The sequence below is a fragment of the Parasteatoda tepidariorum genome, chromosome 10 (assembly GCF_982258835.1).
Source record: "Parasteatoda tepidariorum strain Cologne lab strain chromosome 10, Ptep-v5.0, whole genome shotgun sequence".
In the NCBI taxonomy this organism is placed as follows: Eukaryota; Metazoa; Arthropoda; class Arachnida; order Araneae; family Theridiidae; genus Parasteatoda; species Parasteatoda tepidariorum.
Genome location: NC_141764.1, coordinates 16,177,093 through 16,198,904, shown reverse-complemented (window position 1 = coordinate 16,198,904; position 21,812 = coordinate 16,177,093). Strand labels below are relative to the sequence as shown.

At 28.9% G+C, this 21,812-nt stretch overlaps 1 protein-coding gene across 3 annotated transcripts in view; it reads left to right on the top strand.

Annotated features, from left to right (window-relative positions):
• Positions 1-21,812, top strand: part of LOC107450661 (uncharacterized) — a 74,376-nt gene that overhangs the window by 3,996 nt on the left and 48,568 nt on the right. The gene's annotated exons all lie outside the window — the stretch shown is intronic.

Sequence of the window (21,812 nt, the reverse complement as noted above, 5' to 3'; positions counted from 1 at the left end):
TAAGTCTGAATAAATTGAGTTTTATCAGTATGTAAATAGCAGTGTTATAAATCTCGTTTCAACCGGTTTAGTTCATTTATCAAAGGAACTCAATCCAACGAAAATGCATTCTAATACATAGTAAATCGTTACATAATTACGATGATTAACAATGTCATGCAATGAACAATAATAAGAAAGTATATAGCTTTAAAAAAATTGCAAATGACTGCTCAAAGTTAATAAATGCATAGCTACACTTAAAGGAGGAAAAATTAAATAAGTTATTTTAAATTAAAATAGTCAAATTCTACAATTATCGATACTACGGTACATTATTTGTAAATTTTATTATGTAAATAGTTATTTGACATAGTTCTTGGGCTTCTCCTTTTCAACGAATAAAACAAATATTTAAGATGGGAAAAAAATTCGTCACTCAATACTTAATATTCTAATTTTTGTTATGCATGATTTCTGACCAATAAATATTTAATAAATATAATTTTAAATAAATATTTAAGAATTTGGTAATAATTATGCTTGATTTTCACTGCATTGTTCCCTTTTTGATTATTAATTCTTTTTATACATCAAATAAAATAATAACCAGGAATTTTCTTCGTTTCTATCGTAAATATTCTCTAAAGTTCGCTAACAAATATTTTTGTTAATTTTTTTCTGAATCATTGATCTATGTAAACATAACAACAGGTCGTAAAATAAAAAAAACATCTATCCGTTTTATTTTGGTTTCTTTAAAAAGTGCATATTTGCAGAATTCTTTATAATAAACAAATGCTAATATTTTATTTCAATAGTATTTCATAGGATAATTTAAATGATATTGGTTCGAGAAAAAATATTATTTAAGCAAATATTTAAATCTGAAAATTTCTGTTAATTAAATTTCCATTTTTCGAAGAAGTTATCATAGGCTTATACATTTTTTCAAATCAGTTTGAACTATTATTAACTATCTATAGCTCAACTAAATAAAGAACTTTTATTTTTCTAAAATTTTTTACTCTATTTTATTCATTTGAACAACCAAATTTTTAAATAACAGATTTTCTATATTGTGTGCGTTCGGTGTTTTCTACATGTAGCACAATTTTTTAATGCCTTATATTTGTAACAAGATATAATATGAAAGAAATTGTCATAATTCCATTTGCATGAACAACATAGGAAGTTAATCTAACTAAAACAGGCTGTTCTTCAAAAGCTTCTCACAATTAAAATAATAATGAAAACTAAAATAAACGTCGTTAGCAAAAATGTATATTTTTGTTATCTTTTGTGAGTTTGTAACAGTAATTTATGACTGTTAGGTTAATTTTTGTCTATCTTTGAAGAGCGCCCTCTATGCTATTCAAAAACATGACGAAAATTACCATTAGGTATTTTGAAAATGAAAAGCGTTTGCAATTCAATTTTTTGTATTTAAAAAGTTAGTTTAAAGCTGTATAGTTTAAAAACAAGCAAAAAATGGGAGTTGGGATTTTTAGTTAAGTGAAAAATCTGAAAAATTGGTAAATTTGAGAAAAAACTTAGCAATTTTGTTAACATTCAAGTTATTTGCCCATTTGAAAATCCAGGAAATTCTTTTCAGTATGGTGTTTAGTAAATAACGCCTTTAGTATGTATTTTTAGAATCCTTATCAAAAAGAGAAACATAAAAGTATGCATATAGGAGGGCACAAATTAAAATTCAATCAAGAAAAGAAATTCACTTTTGAAATCTGAGAAATTGCAGTAGGGGAAAGCTGACATCATAAATATCAAAATATGTTTAATTGGAGGTCAAAACTTGAGGATATTTCTAATAAATGAATTTTGAATTCTATCACAATAAAAAATGTCTTGATGTCTGTTACATTTGCTTTTCGCTTTCCTGTCCTGTATATTGACAATTTTCGATAGCGTTTATGTTTTTTCCACAGTGAAATATTATTTTCCGATCCACGGTATGTGTGTTTTTGTATTTTTTAAAATTTCTTATAATGATCAAGGGCGGTCTTTACAGAAGACCTTGTATTGAGTTTAAAAAATTAAAACTTAGTTTTGAGTTTAATGCACTCGCATTTTTTTCTTTTTTCATTACTAAAAAAAAAAGTTTCAAGGAATCCCTTTGGTGATTGGTAAAGAATTTTTCTAAGATTTTTTCGGTCTTTTTACCTTGTACCTAATTTATTTCATAAAATTATTAAGATTTAATTAAGTTGCCAATTTAATTATTAAGATTTAATTAAGTTGCCAATTAAGTTGCCAACTGCTGAGCAATAAAAAAAATTCTACTTTTGTGAACTTTTTCTAAACATTTCACTTTTATTACAAAAAGGCATGCGACTTGTTTTTTCCCAAAATATATGATTCATGGTTCTAAATGACACTCATGCAGAAACAAAATTGCATTCAAATGCCAAGTGTCACAAGGACTTGTTTTATCAGATACCATCAAAGTATAAGATTTGAAAGATTGCCATAATGTTGTTTTTGGATTTTATCATGATGACACTTTTTGAATGATATCGTTTGAGACAAACCTGCTGCCCCCTAGAATAGGAAGAAAAAAAAAACATTTTGGGGGGGGAGGGGGGGGTGAAGATAATCAATATATATATATATATATATATATAATGACAGATTTAATTTAATTTTTTTTTAGTTACACCATGTGTAATTAAACAGACATAAAATTTTTTACTGTATATAATACGTCACGTTATTTCTAAAGATCATCATAAAAATAATATCAAAATTTGTTTTAGGCGAAACTGAATAGTAAATTAAATTATGATAATAATTCCGATATAACAATAAAATTTTTAAGAGATGATAAAAAAAAAGTGTCAATTTTCTAATTTTTTTTATCCAATCGATTATAATCTGTGTATGCATATTATGATAAAATATATCATCCTAGAAAAAACAATTTTTATAAATAACTATCGCAATGTAATGACCAAAGTTAACCATTTGACGGCTAAACCAAAGATGAACCATTTTCAAACTTAAAAATTTTATTATACCCACCTAGTTATAATAATAATTTAAAATGGCTGGTTCTTTATTTAAGAATTTATTTAACACAAACAACTATTTTTCGCTTTTTCTAAATTTAAGTAATTTTTAACAATGAACAAGCAGAACAAAAAGATCGCCTTTGATCATAGAGCAATTTAGAGATATGCATTTAATTTTTCACTTCAGATTTTATTAAACATTTTTGATTTACAATTCCTCTTTTTTAAATAGTTAAACCAATCGATTATAAACGATAATTCGCTATAATTTAATCAAACCTAAAATCGTTATAATTTAACGAATTGTATTTGGGGCAATAAAGTCATTAATAATAAGCAGATGTTTGTTTGGCGAATGATATCGATAATTATATTGTGTGTCATACTATTCAGTTAATACTGAATATTGACAAAGAGACCGAGACAATTCATTATGCATTGTCTGTAATATGCATTTTCACCTCTAGCAGTACTCAGCATAAATTATGATAACTAACAATCCTTGAATTTCATTATAGGAGACAGTTATGTTTCTTTGATTGGTAATCACAACTTTCAACAAGGAAGTTATTTCAAGTTTTAAATAATTTATAGCTTTTTCTTTGCTCTCAAATGTCGACGTTGTTAAAAGTATGGTAATGTAACAAAAGAATAACACAGCTTTCAAAGCCTAATTTATTCATACGCTTTACACGTATTAACGATGTTATATATAGGGGAGAGTGGGGTCAATTGTAACATTTTTTACTTAACTATTTTTAACAAACAAAAAATCCTATATATTATTAGTATTAATTGACAGACGAGTAAAGTAGACTATCCTCTACTAGAAAAAATAAATAAATACCTTATTTTAAGTGTTATTATATTAGTTATTAACAATTTTCGACAGTCGTGCACTTGTTACAATTGTCCACACTTACGGGGTCAATTGTAACAGTTCATAAATTCAACTGAAACATAGTTAATTATACATATTATCATAGTTGTGATATATTTTTTTATTGATCAAAATAGTAGTGATATTTTAGGAGTAAAAATAATAATAAGCAGAGACCTAAAGGGTTAAACTTTTCACTTTAAGGGGTCAAGAATTTTAATTTATGCTGTGAAACGTGTGACAAATAAAATAATGCACATGCAACATAATATAAATGATATAGGAAACTATTGGTGGTTCTTAAAGAGTTAAGTAATGGTTTGTAAATATAAGATTATTTATTTTCAGCTGTTACAATTGTTCCTTTACTTATTGTTACAATCGTCCCCAAGACGCCATTTCAGCTTCATTTGTTAAAAACAATGCTAGTTAATTAATAAAACTAATCTTTTTCCTTTTTGAAATGTTAATTAAGGTGTCAACTTACATATTCGGTTAATAATTTTTATTTGTTTAAACAAAATTAATTTGTTACAATGTAATATTCTAATACCAAAAAAAGTACTTACGTAGCGTGAAAATATCTTTTGTGATGTAACTCTTTCAAAAGTACATAAAAATGGTTGCCAGCAGGGATGTACATGTAGATTTATTAAATAAACCTTGTGCGCCACCTAGGAACCAAATCTAGAACCCGACACTCGAAATTTTTGCTCTGTTACAATCGTAACCTGTTACAATTGACCCCACTCTCCCCTATATATATATATATATATATATATATATATATATATATATATATATATATATATATATATATATATATATATATATATATATATATATATATATATATATATATATATATATATATATATATATATATTTTATGGAAGAAGATTGCCTTTAAACTTATAGTTTCATAAAAAAGTCGAATTGTAAGTTCAATAACTGAGTAAGCCTTTTATAGCTTGTAATTTATTTATAGCTATTGTTTTCTTTTACTTGCAAAAGTAAATTCAGTTTTTGTTCCTTAACAGATAATTATTTTAAATATATTTTGAAATGCGTTGTTAAATATGTTAAAAGAAAGTTCAATAACTCTTTAATCCTTTTATAGCTTAATTGTTTTGTTTTAAACTTCTGAACTCGTTAAAGTATATTCAGCTTTTTTTTTTTTTACAATTTGGTGCAGATGGGACCATAGTGTCCTTTATGTATATACATATACATTTCTGGCGATCAAATTACAATAAAAAAAATATATGGGTACGTTTTAATTGTAAATAAACAGTCTAATAATTGCTAAAAATCTCTTATATTATTGAAAATATGTTTGTACTAAAATGTAAAATACAAAAAAAAGTGGTTAGAATTTTTTTAAATCCATATTCAAACATTAATTAATAATTAACTTCGTAAATTAAAGAAATTTCAATGATGTATAATTATTTCTCTTAGATCTAAATTACTGCAAATAAGTGCAAAATTAAAAAATACTTTTTTGGAAGTAAACCGTGTTTGAAAGAATTTAGCTTTAAAGCAAAATAAATAAATAAATATAATAAAATAAAACATAAATAAAATAAAAATCGGCGTTTCAGGCTGTATTCCATAACCATGAATTATTAAAATGCTAAATATAATATTTTTCACTTATTTTGATCTAAATTAATACAAAATAATGAAAAAAGTATGAAAAGTATGCTTACTAAAAAAATTTTGAGTAAAAGGATAAAATAAATAGTAAGTTTTAAATGTCATTTAAAATGTATTTTTTTATAGTTAAATCAACGTGTTATAACTATTTTATTTAAAATTATTTTTAAAAATATAATATCCAAATTTGGAATAATATGAATTGAATTATATTGCTAGCCACAGAAAATGCTTGATGGGTGTAAGGCCTACCCCTAGTCGACTTAAGCATGAATAAAATTCCATGTGAAATTTTTGTAAATTTCAGTAGTATATCTATTCTTATGCTTAAAAGTTGACAGTGAGAGGTAAATAATTGTGCTTTTAAATCATATCCTAAAACTTCTAATCATCGGAATCTATAGCTCAGTAACACTGGTCGAAACTGTTTGCGTCATAGCGTTCGCACTATTAATTGCCAAATGCATTTTAAATCACCTTCCTCTCCAAAAATAATCAAAGATTGCTAAGAGAGACTAACGTTGTACAGTTAAATTAGACTAAAATAAGATCTTTTTCTGAGAAATATAACAATTTTTTTCGTAAATGTCTTTGAAAATCTTCCACCACTATGCCTTTCAAATTAAAGACTGCATTCCTTGAATTAAAATTTGTAATTAAATTAGCCAGTAATTATGCGTTAAAATGAACAATAAACATTAGTGGAATGGAATCTTTCCTCGAAAAATCCCTCTCCCAAAAATTTTACCGAGAACTTTTCTTGACTCTGCTTTTCCATTAAAAGACTGTATTCATTGAGCAGAAACTCAGTTATAAAATTAACCGGTAATAATTTTCAAATAAACACAAAATCATTAAATAAATTAGAACTTCCTCCAAGAAATTTCATTCTCTTTTCAAAAATTTCCTAAAAAAAATTTTTTTTATACTGAGTTCTTTAAATGTAAGACTGTACTGACTGAAAAAAAAAACACCAGTTATTCAATCAGCTATCAGTTTTTACACCTGCAATAATGCTTTAAAACAAGCTCAAAATATTTAAATTTAGTGCATTTATTTTCCTTCAAAATATGTCTAATGGTTCAGCACATTTAAACACACCTGCCTATCATATATTTAAGCAAATTTTTTATTCATAGTAATATTAAAAAATTTGAAATGTTAATTCATTAATTTTTGCAAATTTTTCTGCTTTGAAATTTTTTACATTTCTATAATAGTAAATTATTTAAAGCTTGTTGAACCATAATAAATTTTAAATTTGCCTTTAACTTAATTAAGTGCAAAACTAAACCAGGTTATCGTATTTTTTAAGACAATGTGGCATTATGGTTCAAAGCAGATATATGATCAGCGCATCAACTTATAGCAGAAAAATTACGCCGTTTTATGGTTCAAAGCATTGATAATATGGTTCATCGTTAACTGTACTGAGGTGCACGGTGTCGAAACCAACTGTACTGAGGTGCACGGTGTCGAAACCAACTGTACTGAGGTGCACAGTGTCGAAACCAACTGTACTGAGGTGCACGGTGTCGAAACCAACTGTACTGAGGTGCACGGTGTCGAAACCAACTGTACTGAGGTGCACGGTGTCGAAACCAACTGTACTGAGGTGCACGGTGTCGAAACCAACTGTACTGAGGTGCACGGTGTCGAAACCAACTGTACTGGGGTTCACGTTTAACAGTCTACTCGTTAAAACTCTTTAATAGGGTGTTAAATTGAACCATATTTCAATTAAAGTTAAGCCTTAATATCGTGCAATTAATTGCGAAAAGGACCACATCGCCCTATAATACACGAAAAAAAAAATTCCGGTAAAATGACCGTACTGTAAGCTAGTGTCATTTATTTCTGGTAAAAAAAAAAGGATTTAAAATCATTCATTCGGTAATGTTTTAATACGGTAACGGTTTGCCAGAAATTCTGGTTTTCAAAATTATAGTCCTTTAAACCACATACTTTGTAAGCAAAACAAAACTGGAAAGTAAATTTAAATGAATTAATGGTTTTTATGCCATGCTCAAAGGTATTTTATTACCACATTTACCAAATTTTATATCATATTATAAAACTATATTTTGTTGTTAATTTTGAAAAAATCTTTGCCAAAGCACTTCGGTAAAAATTGCCGATTTTTTTGGTGTTCCATAGAGCCAGAAACACGGTAAATTTTTCAATGTTCTGGTTGCAATGACCATACATTTTTCTCAGTGTACAGTTCAACTTAGTAGTGTATTTAGTTTACATCGAATTTGAATCATATTATGGTTCTTACACCAATCCCTAACATCTAATAGTAATTTACATTTGGTTGAATAAGCTTTGACTTGTTAGCTACAAATAATCTTTGCAATATAACTTTAGTTGAGACAAACTTGTATAAGCTGGGGCACAAAACTAGGGTAGCAGCCTTTTTTCCTTAGAAAAAAAATTGTGGTTGCAAACATATTTCGGTTGCAGGAGGCTAATTCGCAGCACTGTATTCTGGTTCATTATGGTTCCATGAACCAATTGTTCTAAGATTATGTATTTATAATCATATTTGCAGCACTTATAAGCAATTCAACATTTATTTCTTGAATAATAGCAATTATTTCGTATTTTCTGATTTAAACGCTGGTAGATCTTTTGTATTACGAACATCCTTATTATGAATAAACATCATTACACTTTGATCAACATTGTGTTCAAGGATAACTGTATTAGATGATCATTAAAAACTAAATAAATATCCTCTTTATTGATATTCAGGAAGCTATTTCTTCATTCAAAAATCATCCCATGCTGCGAGGAAAAATTCTTAACGGAAATCGAATCCTACAATCATAATAATGCATTTAAACACTATTATTAAACCTTCGAATTCCGTGTAATCTTTTTCCTTGGCATGGACACAGAATTTCTGACATCAAATGATACCAGGACACCTGGTTGGGTAGATGTCTTAATGACAAATATTTCCTCAAACAAAAATGCGTTTGCAACTATGATTAGAGGCAAACGCTGTTGTTGAGAAACTGCAGACTTTTTTTGACTCTGTCTGCCGCCTTCGGGTCTAAACATCTGTCTGGAAAATGCCCCACACCGCTGGTTGTAAATTTCTGAATATTGATCCGTAATTGCAATGATATAGTTGTGTAAGGAACAAAATGATGTTTAAGTGGAAGATGAAATGTTTAGTGAAATTTAAAATTCTAATTTGGCTAATGTAGTTGTTTAGTATGCAGCCAAGTTTTACTGTAATAACTTAATTTGCTTTTGGATTTATGCTTAGCTCAAATTGCAATATTCGGGGTGTAATAATAACTTTCTTTATGAATTCTGATATCAAGTTTGTGAAAGCAAATTTTTATTCATTATTCTAAGAAGATTTTCTGTCCTTTAAAATATTATCAGTAATATATTTATGTATAAATTTTTAAAAAAAAGTTAAGGGGGGGAATTAGTTAGCAATGCTTTAAAATGAATTTATTTTAGTGTATCTATCCATTTAAACCATTGCAACAAATTTAGGATCCTATAAATCAACGCATTAACATAAAAAATCAATGTGCTCCGAACTGTTAACTTGAAACTATTGTAATAAATTTAGGAAATTTTAAATCAATGTTTCAACATTATTTGCCTTGGAAATTGTAAATATTAGTTCAGTATTTTAAACCGAATTTATTTTTAGTGCATTTATCCATTTGAACGGTTGCAAAAATTTAGGATATTTTAAATCATTGTATTAGTATTATGATTTAACGTTATATAATTTTTTTAACTGAGACTTTTGAAATGAGTTTAGGATATTATCAATAACGTGTCAATGCAAAAATTTAATCTGCTCAGAACTTTCAACTTGAAACTGGATATTTTATTTAAATTTCTCTATGATCGACATTTTTAACTGTGAATAATATCTACATTTCGTGTTTTTCAAGTCAATGTATTATTATTAAGATTCAACGTTATCTAAAAAATTTTTTTAGCGTAAAACTATTGCAACAAATTTATGATTTTAAATCAACTTATCAGTATTATGATTCAATAATATCTAATTTTTTCACGTGAAACTGTTGTAATAAACTTAAGAATTCTAATTCAGCGTATAACATATTAAAATTAAACGTGCTCTAACCTTTTAACATGAAACTGTTGGAAATTATCAATTTGGTAAATTTTAAATCAACGTCTCAACATTATACTCAATGAATTCACATTGTTTAGCAGTGAATAATACTCTCTGTTTATAGCATGTGATAAATAGGGGTTTTCCCTTTCTTAAATAATCGTTATGAAGTTTTCATTCGACATTTTTTACTGTAAAAAACGATAAATAATACGAACTTTAAAATCATTTTCAATCCTAACAGATTACGTAAACATGAATAGAAGTGAAATTATATTTTACATAACCAGTTTTTTTAGTTTCTTTCATTTAATGATAAATGAGGACTCAGTTGTCAAAGGTAGCATCATCGTAACCTCATTTGAGGAGTTTCTTGCACCCTCACTCTACCCCTCTTTCTTTTTTGGTTCTAAAGTCAGAGGCGAGCAACCTTGAAGAGGTTTTTATTTCTAGAATTCTAAACAAGTCTAGGTTGAAATCTGAGTAGCATTACCCGAAACTAGCTCTTAAAGTCATTAGTCAAAACACTTTTGAAATCATCCTCTTAAAAAAAAGATTGCGAAATAAAACTTTTAATATGATTTTGTGGATACAATTTTATATAAACTATAAAGAAATTATTTTTAAAAGTGAAACACTGTTTGTCGATTAATCATTTATATTGAAGTGCCAAAGTACTGTAATTAATTTAACTTTTTTATACTGTCAAAATTGAAAGTTGTAGCAGGTGCTAAAAAGGTGAAAGGCAGCTGCCAGTAAAAGGCACAATTCGAATGCCATCTAGAATTCAAGTCTTCTAAAATTTTGAAAATAAAATGTCAACAAATACTCAAAATAGAAAGTTTTATACATTATCGTAAAAGTTTGAAAATATTATAAAATGTTTTTCACTGTTATTATTTCGTTTGTAAAATTTATTTTTTAATTTTAGTCTAAAATTTCTACACATTATTATTTTTAAATATCGCCAGTTTGTTTAGTTTAATTTTATTATAGAGAAAAAAATTGTGGAAAAATTACCTTTTAGAGATAATAATAATAATTTTGGTGATAAAAACCAAAATATATGGTACTTAAACCAATCATTTCGTAATTTTTCTATTCATATGGTAATGGTTTACCAGTAATTCTGGTTTTGCAAAATTATAGTCCTTATTACCATACATTTAGTAAAAAATATAAAGCAGAAAAGCTAAATTTAACCGATTAAATCCTTTCTATACTATATTTTAAGGAATCATGGAACAATTATCAAATTTTAACACATTTACCAAATTTTATCACATATTAGAAAGCTACATTTTATTTTTAATTTTACCAAAATCTTCACCAAAGTGCTTCGGTAAAAAAATACCAACCATTTTGGTGTTTCCGCAAAGCCAGAAACACGATAAATTTTACCATATTCTGGAAGTTTTGACCATACTTTTTTCTCAGAGAAATTTAAAACAGTTTTTACCCTTTGTCCGTTATCGATTTCTAGGAAAGATTGTATTTTGAAAATATTTGATATAAAAGTTATTTTTTAAATTTTCATACTCCTGATGTAAAATATTTGTTGCGAGGGCATGAACCTTGAATTCACATTAAAATAATTTACATTCGAAGAGTTTTTCACTTGGGGTTTTTTCCCCATTTAAATTTCTTAATGTTGATTTCTACGCGTCATTAGTTAACGCTCAAAAAACAATTTTTGCTTTAACTGTTGTCGAAATTCGCAGCACCTATAAAATTTGCTATTCTATTATTCGATTTTTTTAAGCTTTAAATTTCAACAATCTTCCAGATTTAATAACCAATTTTGACAGATATTTTAAACTAATTTAGAGCCATAATGTGTATCTGGATAATAATAATAAAAAAATCAGAAACTGAATTGCATCCATAAAATCCAGCCTAAATATTCAATTCTTTTTTACCACAAAAGTATTGAGTGCACTACTAAAATATTGTGAACATGCGCAATCTCTCTTAGTTATCACAAAAAAGTTATTTCAACGCTTGATTATACTATCTGTAATTTAAACTATGATATTTTGAAGAAAACTGAAAAACTTTTATTAGCAATTATTATAAATTATGTTTCCGTTTAAACTGGCTGCCGTTTAGTCATATCAATTAATTTGCAAATTACAAAAAATCAATCATCTTCCTACCTTGGGTATGAAACTGAATTATTTTGATAAATCTTAAACTGAAAATAGCATTTCTTAGTATAAGTATATGGTGTACTGTTGAAACACTGCTGAAACAATTAAATTTCTTTTAAATAGGCGAACGTTCTTTTAGTTATCACGAAAGCATTAGTTCAACGCTTGACTTTACTATCTTTAATTTGAACTATGTCTTGGAAACTTTGAAAAAAATGAAAAAAACTTATATATTTAATTATCATGAATTATTTTCCTCTCAAAGTGACTTTTTTATGCTATTTTATTACTGGCGTTGAACAGCCGACCCATTCCTTAGTTTACGATTATCAAATTTAACTGCACAGCCTTGTAATTTTGAGCGTAGCCCAGAAGACAAGAGAATTCCTGGATCAAGCAATAGATCAAGCAAGTCTCAGTGAAGGACTTTTTTATTGATGGAACTAACCCGCAATTGCGTCAAAAGAAAAACCGCGAAAACCATCAATGGTTAGCTTGACAGCAAGGAGATTCTGACCCATGATCGGCCAACTACTGAATATAGTTTACTTCAGCACTGTGGTCGGTGTATGTCGGGTGCAGAATTCGTATCAACCAGCCACCGCTGGGATTCGAACTTAGCTCCCCATATCGAGAGGCGAGCGCTGCACACCCCTAGCCACAGCGTCGTTTCATTCTATTAAATAGCTCTTTCCTTACAAAAAATTACTCAACTTGATACCTTGCTTAAGTTCACATTACACACAGGCCCCTTCTACATCTGTTAACATGATATTTTCGCTTAACTTGAAAGAAAATAAGTGTCAGCTAGGCATCTTACAATTTTTAACAGTTTAAAATTGCATTTTATGTTCAACTTCAGCAATTATATAATAAGCTATAAATTCGTACAATATATTTTTCTTGAACAAGAATCAATATTTATTGGAACAGTTTACGAAATTATAGTCAATAATAGTTTAATCAATAATAGTAATAATTCAACTCCAATATGGTACAAACTGCCGCCTTCTTATACTACTTTAAAATGCAGCTATTAGAAGATAACTACCGCTAGAAGATAAGAAAGATAGCTACCTACCGCTAAAAAAATCACTCAGCTGGTTGCAAAACAGGCAAAATTCTCGCATTTTAAGAAATTCGTGGATTTAGATGGAATTGTCACGAACAATGCACGTCCTAAGGTGATTATTCGAATGATTCGAAATTCTCGGATCGTAATAGTATCGTATCAAAAAAGAAATCGAGATTATAAAAACAATGCGCATAAGCGATATTTGTCTTAAGGTTTGAGTTCAAAAGGTGTTTTGTTATTATAACTCCCCCATCTGCTTTTAACCCTCAAACCCTCCCATCCAAATAGAATGCTACTTGTCTCATCCGAATTCTGTGAAGATTTCTTTTGCAGTGTTACTTTTCTGTCGCATCCAAGAGTGATGCTTCCTGAGGTAGACAAGTCGGTAGTTAAAGTAGAAGACGGATTTGTGAGCCTTCTGATGTTCCGCCCATAGTTCAACAACAACAAAATAACAGTTAATGGTCTCTGAGCCGAACAGACACTAAAATAGAATTTGACTCTCAGTTGTGTTTGTCGGCTCGAGCGTTGCTAAAGTCACTCTTTAGATCAAATCATCGCTCCGTTCTGGACATTCTCCAACCAATGGGAAAAGTTTTTATCTACTTACTTGATGATGTGAACACTTGTCCCAAGAGTGGGACTCTAGAGATGTAGATATGCACTTTTTTTTCTATTTGAGTAACATTCTTTTTTTAAAATATTTTAAATTCTTTTTTTCTCCTGTAAACATGCTACAGATTTGATACGGTTCCGCTTTGTGAGGATATTAATGGGTTGTTGCGAACTTTTCTCTTTCAATATATTAACGCTGTTTAAAAACGTCTAGTTTTGAATTTTGCTACCTTTTCAATAAGGCCGGGATAGCTGGTTGGTGGAGCACTGGACCAATGCCTCCTATAACTGAAAGCCTCCACACGGTTGTTTTTTATAGGTAGTCCAATCAGATCACTGTGAAGGATATCCACTTTCCGAACGAGTCATTTAATACAAAATTTAGTTAATATAAGAAAGTGGTAGCAAATATATGACTAAAAATTTGTTTTATTTATAAATATTATTGGTTTACCTTATTCACTTGTCAACCACTACAGATTCAATTCTCAAATGTATATGATAAATTTCTCTCAATTACTTTTATAAAAGGTTTTGGGTTCATGCGCACAACTGGTTCACTTTTTAAACAGTCTGCGCGGACTACTTATAAAAGACGGTGTGGAGGCTTTTTGATGTAGGAGGTGATGACTGGACCCATGGCCAAGAGTTCGTGGGTTCGATTCCAGCCGGGCGAAGACCCCCCATGTAATAAATAGTGACTGATACACGTTAAATCTGTCGGGTCACAAAGTCCTTCTTGTTCCCATAACAAATCGTACATCTGGGGGTACTGATCCAGGAGTTTCCTTTTCTTCTGTATTAGTTCAAAATTACAATGCTACGGAGTTGAACATTAGTATTCGTAAACCCAAAAACTGGGTCTGCTGTTCAACGACGGATATAATATAAAATATTAAAAAAACATTTTCAATAAGTTTTTCAGCGTAATGAGTATATGATGCCAGTATATTTTTATTTGCTCTCTCTTTCTCTCTGAAAAATGGATTTAAAGTTGAACCACATTATTAGTACTTTGAACTATAATCTCACTCAAATTTACGACTTATTATGATAAGGTGATAAATTGAACTAAGTTTGTAACGTTTTCAATGGGTTTATCTTCGTTTCGGGTTAAGGACATCGGTGTACTTATGTCTGTACTAGCGGGAAACAATTTGCTTAATGTTTAATTATAATATCATAATCTCGAACTATACTACCTTGCAAAATTTCAGCAACCCCAATAAGATGTTAAATTAAACTATGTTTTCTTACAAGTAGAGCCGTACTATCGTGCAATAAAGCTTTAGGAGCATGATCATGTGGTTCAAACTTAACATTACTTTGAGGCTGCAGCAAACTTGAATGATCATATGGGTTCTAACAGCTACTAAAATAGACACTTAGTTTCGAGATAGTTTCGTGATAATTTGATCTAAACGGTGATTAAAACAATGTTCCAGCTGTCAAACACAACTATCTCCAAACATCTCCCCCTGATATCCCTAAATATAAAAGACATTTTCCAAACTATCGGAAAAGTTTTATCTACCTACTTGATGATGTGAACACTTGTCTTACGAATTGGAAATGTAAATGCAATTTTTTAAAAACATTTCAGGTTTTCTTTATTTTATTTATTTCTTTTGTTATTTTTATTTATTTATTTATTTTTTGTCAAGTTGTTACGGATTTGTAGTGGTTTTGTTAATATTAATGAGACGTTCGAAACTGTTTCTCTTCCTATAAATTAAATTAACCTAGTTTAAAAACGTTCAATTTTGAATTTTAATTCTTTTTGAAATGCGCTGTTTCTTGTTTCCATAGCTGCAGGCGACCTTAGACTTAGTGGAGAGGAGAGTTCTTTCTATAGACAAACTAAAATTGATGATGTGAACACTTGTCCTACGAGTGAGAGTCTAGCGATGTACAAACAATTTTCTAAAAAACATTTCGGACTCTTTTTTTCTCTCCCTGTAATCATGAGACGGATTTGAAGCGGTTTTGTCATGGGTAGATATTAAAGGGATGTTCTTTTTTCAAAAATCATACTTTTAAGAGCTCTCAGATAGTTCCATTTTCTTCAGAAAAATACGATTTTATAATCAGAAAACTGTCTTAGTGACCTCTTCAACTTCTTAGTTCCTTTGACTCCGTTTTTTTAATAATTATTATTTTTATTTATTTTTGCGTCAGACATAATTTTTTCAATCGTCTCATGCTATTATGCTAAATATTTCGAATATTTTACTGTGGTAATTTTATTTTATTTTATAACCGTTGCTGAGCAACCAATCCAGTTTTGGGTTTAAGACTACTAATGTTCAACTCTGTAGAGTTGCAATTTCGAACCAATTCAGAAGTCAAGGAAACTCCTGGATCAGTACCCTCAGAAATATTTATTTGCCATGGGAACATGGAGGACTTTGCGACTCGACAGATTTAACGTGCATCAGTCACCATTTACTGCACGAGGAGTCTTCGCCGGTGGGGATCAAACCCACGAACTCTTGGACCAGTGCCCTACCAACCAGGCTATCTCGACCTTACTGTGGTAATTTTCTTCTTCTTTTATAACCGTCGTTGAACAGCCGACCCTATTTTCTAGGATTTACGGCTGCTAATGTTCAACGCCGTATCCTTGTAATCTTGAACCCAATCCAGAAGACAAGGGAACTCCTGTATCAAGTATTGGGGGAAATTTGCCTTCGTGGAGGACTTTTTTGATGGAACTAATCCGCATTTGCGTTACTTGGAGAGGAAGATCACGAGAAACTCCCACGGTTAGCCAGGTAGCAAGGGGACTCAAACCGTCTACCACTGAGGATATTTCACGTCAGCACTGTTTACTGTGGTAATTGTTATTTTTAGCGTGGTATACAATTAGTATTTTTACGCATGTTAAAAACAATTAGTTTCAAGTATAGATATTTATTGATTTTTCCGCCGCTCATAACTTTTTTAGGCTGTTAGATTTATCTACCTTGAGTACTTGATATAGTTAACTTTTACTCTTTATTTTGGCTCAATATAATCGCCTCGGCTCCTATGCTAATTTACTCAATGTTTAATGTGTTCATTGTTTTATACTATGAATAATTTAAGCCAAGACGTGATTTAAGCCAAATAATGGAAATTCATATTTTTAAATAGTTTGCTTTCATTGTACAATTGTAAATTCAGTTATATTTGTAACGTAATTCCTTCTTTCACAAAATGTACATATGTTCGTAGAACCAAAAATCGTACAATTATTTTAGAATTTATTTAACTGTCTGAATCTTCATTATAGAAAAGCTAAAATTTATTGAGACAGCTTTAAAATAAAGATATAATTATTCTTCGAAATTCGAAGCACACCCATATATTTTTCAAATAAAATTTTCAAGCTATTCTAAATAGTGCCTAAAATTTACATTTTAATGTTGTAATCAAAACAGTTTGCAAAAAAAATTTATAATTTTTTTCTATTAATTTTTATTAATGAGAATACAAATTATTATCGATCTTAAATTATTCACTTAACTGAACATTTTATGAACTTTGCTGGAAATAGATTTAAAGTTATTTAATGTCATTAGCCGATTCTCCCACAATATTCAATGGTTACAGTGAATTTTTCTCACATAAGCGTTAAAGCGTAAAACGAGTTGAAATTAAATAAGTTGAGCACTTGTGAGAAGTTACGACCATTTCCTCAAAATTGATTCTGATTTCTTGATGTAGTTCAGAAATTTCGCTCCTGTTTACATTGATGATATAGGTTTTCATGGGAAATTTAAAAAATCGAAAAAAAAATTTTTTATCGAGTAAAATAATGGGAATTGTGAATTTCTGTTCTTGTATAGAGGAAAGAAATTTGTATACATAATTTTTGGTTTTTAAAGGAAGTCATATCTTTCGTAATCCATTCGTTGACACAGCATTACTTTCAATTTATTTCTAAAACTTATTTGCTTTAATTTTTCACAATATTTTAGTATAATTAATGTCACTGAATATAAAATTATTATGCGAGTAAAGTAAATGAGTACGTGACTTGTAGGAAGTTCAGAATTTCAAAAATTGCGATTTTCATAGCGTATGCGTGCTACAAGTAGATAATGGTTTCTTTATCGTCATTTTATGACACTGACAATAAATATCATACAATGAAGGATATTTATTTTACTTCATTTCCTTTGAGAGATTTATTTACATGAGATTTATTTAATACCATTCATTTTATGACATTTATTGAATGTCATAAAACTTCGTTAATTTATAAAATAAATGTCACAAATCTTGATCTATGTGTCAAGATCAGGATTTTTCATGGCATATAGATTAAGGTATGTACTAATGGGACATGATTAAACATACTTAATTAATATGTCAAGATTGTTAATGTCTATAAACGTAAAAAAAATTAATTAAACTTTTTTAAAAATTTAAAGCAATTGAGATACATTTTCAATTCATATTTAAAAAAACAAACAAACACAATATCATATTATTCAAAATTAAAGAGTTATTTGGAAAAATGTTTTTTGCTTTGGAATTTTTATTAAAATCTTTCTTGTACTCTGAATATAATTTTAAAAATTGATTAATTAATTATTTGTTATTGAGAAATTTGTTAACTACTTCATTTATAATTATAGGCTGAATTTGCTTAAAAAAATACAAAATATTAGTTTATCTTTAAATATTTTTTGACATTTCTTAAAATAAAAATGCTTAAATTCTTCCTCTAGTTGTTATTTCTAAAGTTTATTATTTAAAGTTTTGTCTTAAAGTTTATTACTTAAAGTTTTTATTGCAATGATTTCTACAATCTTAAATTAAAAGTGCAATATAAAGATGAAATACTCCTTTAAAGACTTTTTTAAAAAAAATTGTTCTTTCAATCTTTTGAAGCATTTAGCCTGATCGATCTGACTAAAATTGAGACAGAACAGCAATTTAAATACGATAAGAAGAACAAAAGTTATTCAAATTCTTCCCAAGTTGTAACGATTTTATTCTCACCTTTTGATTCACTTTACTCGTTAATAAGCACATCATCGTTTTATCCCTTTAAAAACAATTAACAGATCGTTGTTTGTTCTTCATAAATGAATTTTTCGATCGAAACGTTTTGTGAAAGTACGCTTCTAGCTCTCTTTCTTCGCGGAGAAGCGAAGCTGCAAGATCAATTCCTTTCTCTTCTCGACCGTTCATTTGTATGTTTACGTTTTGTTCGAATCTCCTCCCCCTTCAACATCATATTCTTTCTGGAAAATCGAAGACAAAAAGAATAGAAAAGTCGAAGTAACAAAATGTAAACAGAGAGACACAATTCAGTCGAAAAGAGGCGACGCTTCATGCGAAGTTTAGTTACAAAGATCGATACGAGGGGGCGCTAAAGTGAATGAATGATTGAGATGGAGGGAAAGAGAAGGAAGGATTGCTGAGATTTATTAATTTTTCGGCATGCGACAAAATAAAGAACGCGACAGATAAAATGACAACGATTTCAAATCGGAACGCTTCGTAACTGAAACCATAATTCCATATAATAGTCTGTGACGTAGGTTCACCAGAAAACATGAGAGGTTGGGGGGGGGGAAGAGTATTGAGCATGTATCTTTTTGGCGTTATCAGACTACTTGGGAAACGTGATAATGGTCCAAGTTACAAAAACCTCCCTCACCAACTCCCTTCAAAAAAAATAAAACGATTTTCCGCAATCTATCACTATTTTTTTTTTTTTCTTCTCTCTTTTTACTCACCTTACACGCGATTTTTTTATTTTTATTTTAAAAACAATACCCATCCTCTTTGATTTTATTCCTTTTTCTTTTTGTTCCACCCCTGGGATTATTGGGGAACGATTTTCTTTTGTAAAACGGCGTTAATTAAAGTTCATTCATCAAAAAAGGGAGCCTGGTGATTGTGAATTCCGGATCTAGCGACATAAATGAATGATGATGCTCCGGAATTTGAATAAAATTGCGGAGAATAAAGAAAAAAAATATTCCAATCATTTTTTTCAGTTATTGATTAAATTCTCTAACATAACTTGACCAGCGAGAATTTTAATTCTCTGCTTCCTATATATATATATATATATATATATATATATATATATATATATATATATATATATATATATATATATATATATATATATATATATATATATATATATATATGTCACCGTAAAAGTATATAATGCAGTTATTTATAAAATACCTAGTTATTCTATGAAGTAACTAGGTATTCTATAAATTAACTAATGAGAGACAGTTAAAGTGTAAAATAAGCAAGTTATCTGAAATGAAATAACTAGGTATTCTATAAATAAACTAATGATAGACAATTAAAATGAAAAAGAAGCAATTTATCTCATTTATGCAGCACATAAATGGTATTTATGGAAACGTACCATAAAATCATTTGTTACAACAAGGATTACTAAAATGACACTTGGAATTACAAAGAACATTATTTCTAAAACAAAGACATTTTTTGTTGACACACTGGGTTTTACACGAAAATTTTTTAAATCTCTGACCAGTACCTAAACTTAAACTCTCGCGCGAGATATATGATATAGATTATTTTACACTTTAACGGTAACATATATATATATATATATATATATATATATATATATATATATATATATATTAGTTGCCTTTAAAATATTCTGCCAACTTTCTTATAGTGTACTGTTACTTAAACTAGTAGCATTTAGTATGAAGTCTCATTTTATACATCATCAAAAAAAAAATTTATAGAAGAAAAAAATCCACTACTGACTGACACCTACGCCCTAGTACTTTTCCAGAAAATTTACACTTTTTACGTTTTTTTCGTTTTTCAATAGAAATCACAAGGTAAACTCACGTTCTCACTCAGAGCTCAACTCTTGACCGCCAGACTATGCCGATACTTAGACTACAAAACTTAAGTTGGACATCGCATTTTATAAAGGAATTGTAATAAATAAATAGATAAATAAATCTGGATCAAAAATTATCATTGAAATTAGCATTAGAGTTTTACCAAAAAATTTACATTTGCTGTTTTTTTTTTTTTTTTTTTCGTTCCGTTCCTTAAAGTAGTAGTGAACTGTTACTTAAGTTAATAGCATTCAGTATGAAGTCACATTTTACGAAGCTGTTAAAGAAAAGAAATAAATGAATAAAAGTAAAAACTTAACCAAAAGATTCTTATTGAAGTTAGTATAAGGAGAAAAAAATTCTAATAAAATTACCTTACGGTAACATTTCCGTTTTTTTTAAGGAAAAAGAAAAACATTATTCTGTTAATAAAACTTAAATATACGGTATTTAAACCTGTTATTTGATAATATTTTCGTTCACATAACACCAATTTTTAAAATAATTGTTATTAGCACACATTTAGTAAAAAATACAAAACTGAAAAGTAAATTTAACCGAAGAAATGATTTTTATGCCATACTCCAAAGTATCACGCAAAACGTACAAACGCTTAGCACATTCACCAAATTTTATCACGTGTTATAAACCATATTTTATTCTTAATTTTACCAAAATCATTATCAAACCGGTTTGGTAAAAACGGGCTTTTTGTTGCTCCCATAGAGCCAGAGGCATGGTAAATTATACCATATTCTGGTTGTTTTGAACTCAATACTTTCCCTGAAAGTTTACCCCCCTCACAACTTTATTTTCATTCTTTAATAGTGTACTGTTAAGCAAACTACCAATATTTAGTCAAAACTGATATGTTCTAAAATAATTGGAAACAAAAAATATATATTTTTTATTTTCGTTTTCAATGGCTGCGCAAAAAACTACGTAAAACAATCAAACGCAATAAAAATATAGGACGATGGAACAAAGATAAAAGAATTGAATCATTATCTAAGACTTGCTCTTGTGTCCCAATATTTTGACACTTCTCCTGGAATGCAAAGTGTCCCACAGCGCAGCTTTCGGTTCTTTCCCATTCCTTTTTCGGAATCACATAGTGGACGAATAGAATCGGTTGTAACGACTCTGCGAATAATGGGCGGAGAGGCAATCTGTTAAGAGGACGCCATACCACGAAAGAAAATTTTCGTCACGAATTCTCCTCCTCCTTCATCACTAACTTAAAATTTAAAAGAGAGAAAAAGAAAGTTCATGCAAACCTAAAGTAAGTCATGAAGTTTCAATTGCTGAAAAAAATAATTTAAAATATTAAAATGCAAATAAATTATTGATTGAGTACCTTTCCGTTGCGTAATCATAAGTCATTATCTCATAATTTATTTTAATTTGTATATTTTAAGAATTTCTTTTGAGTATTTGAAACTACATGGCTTACT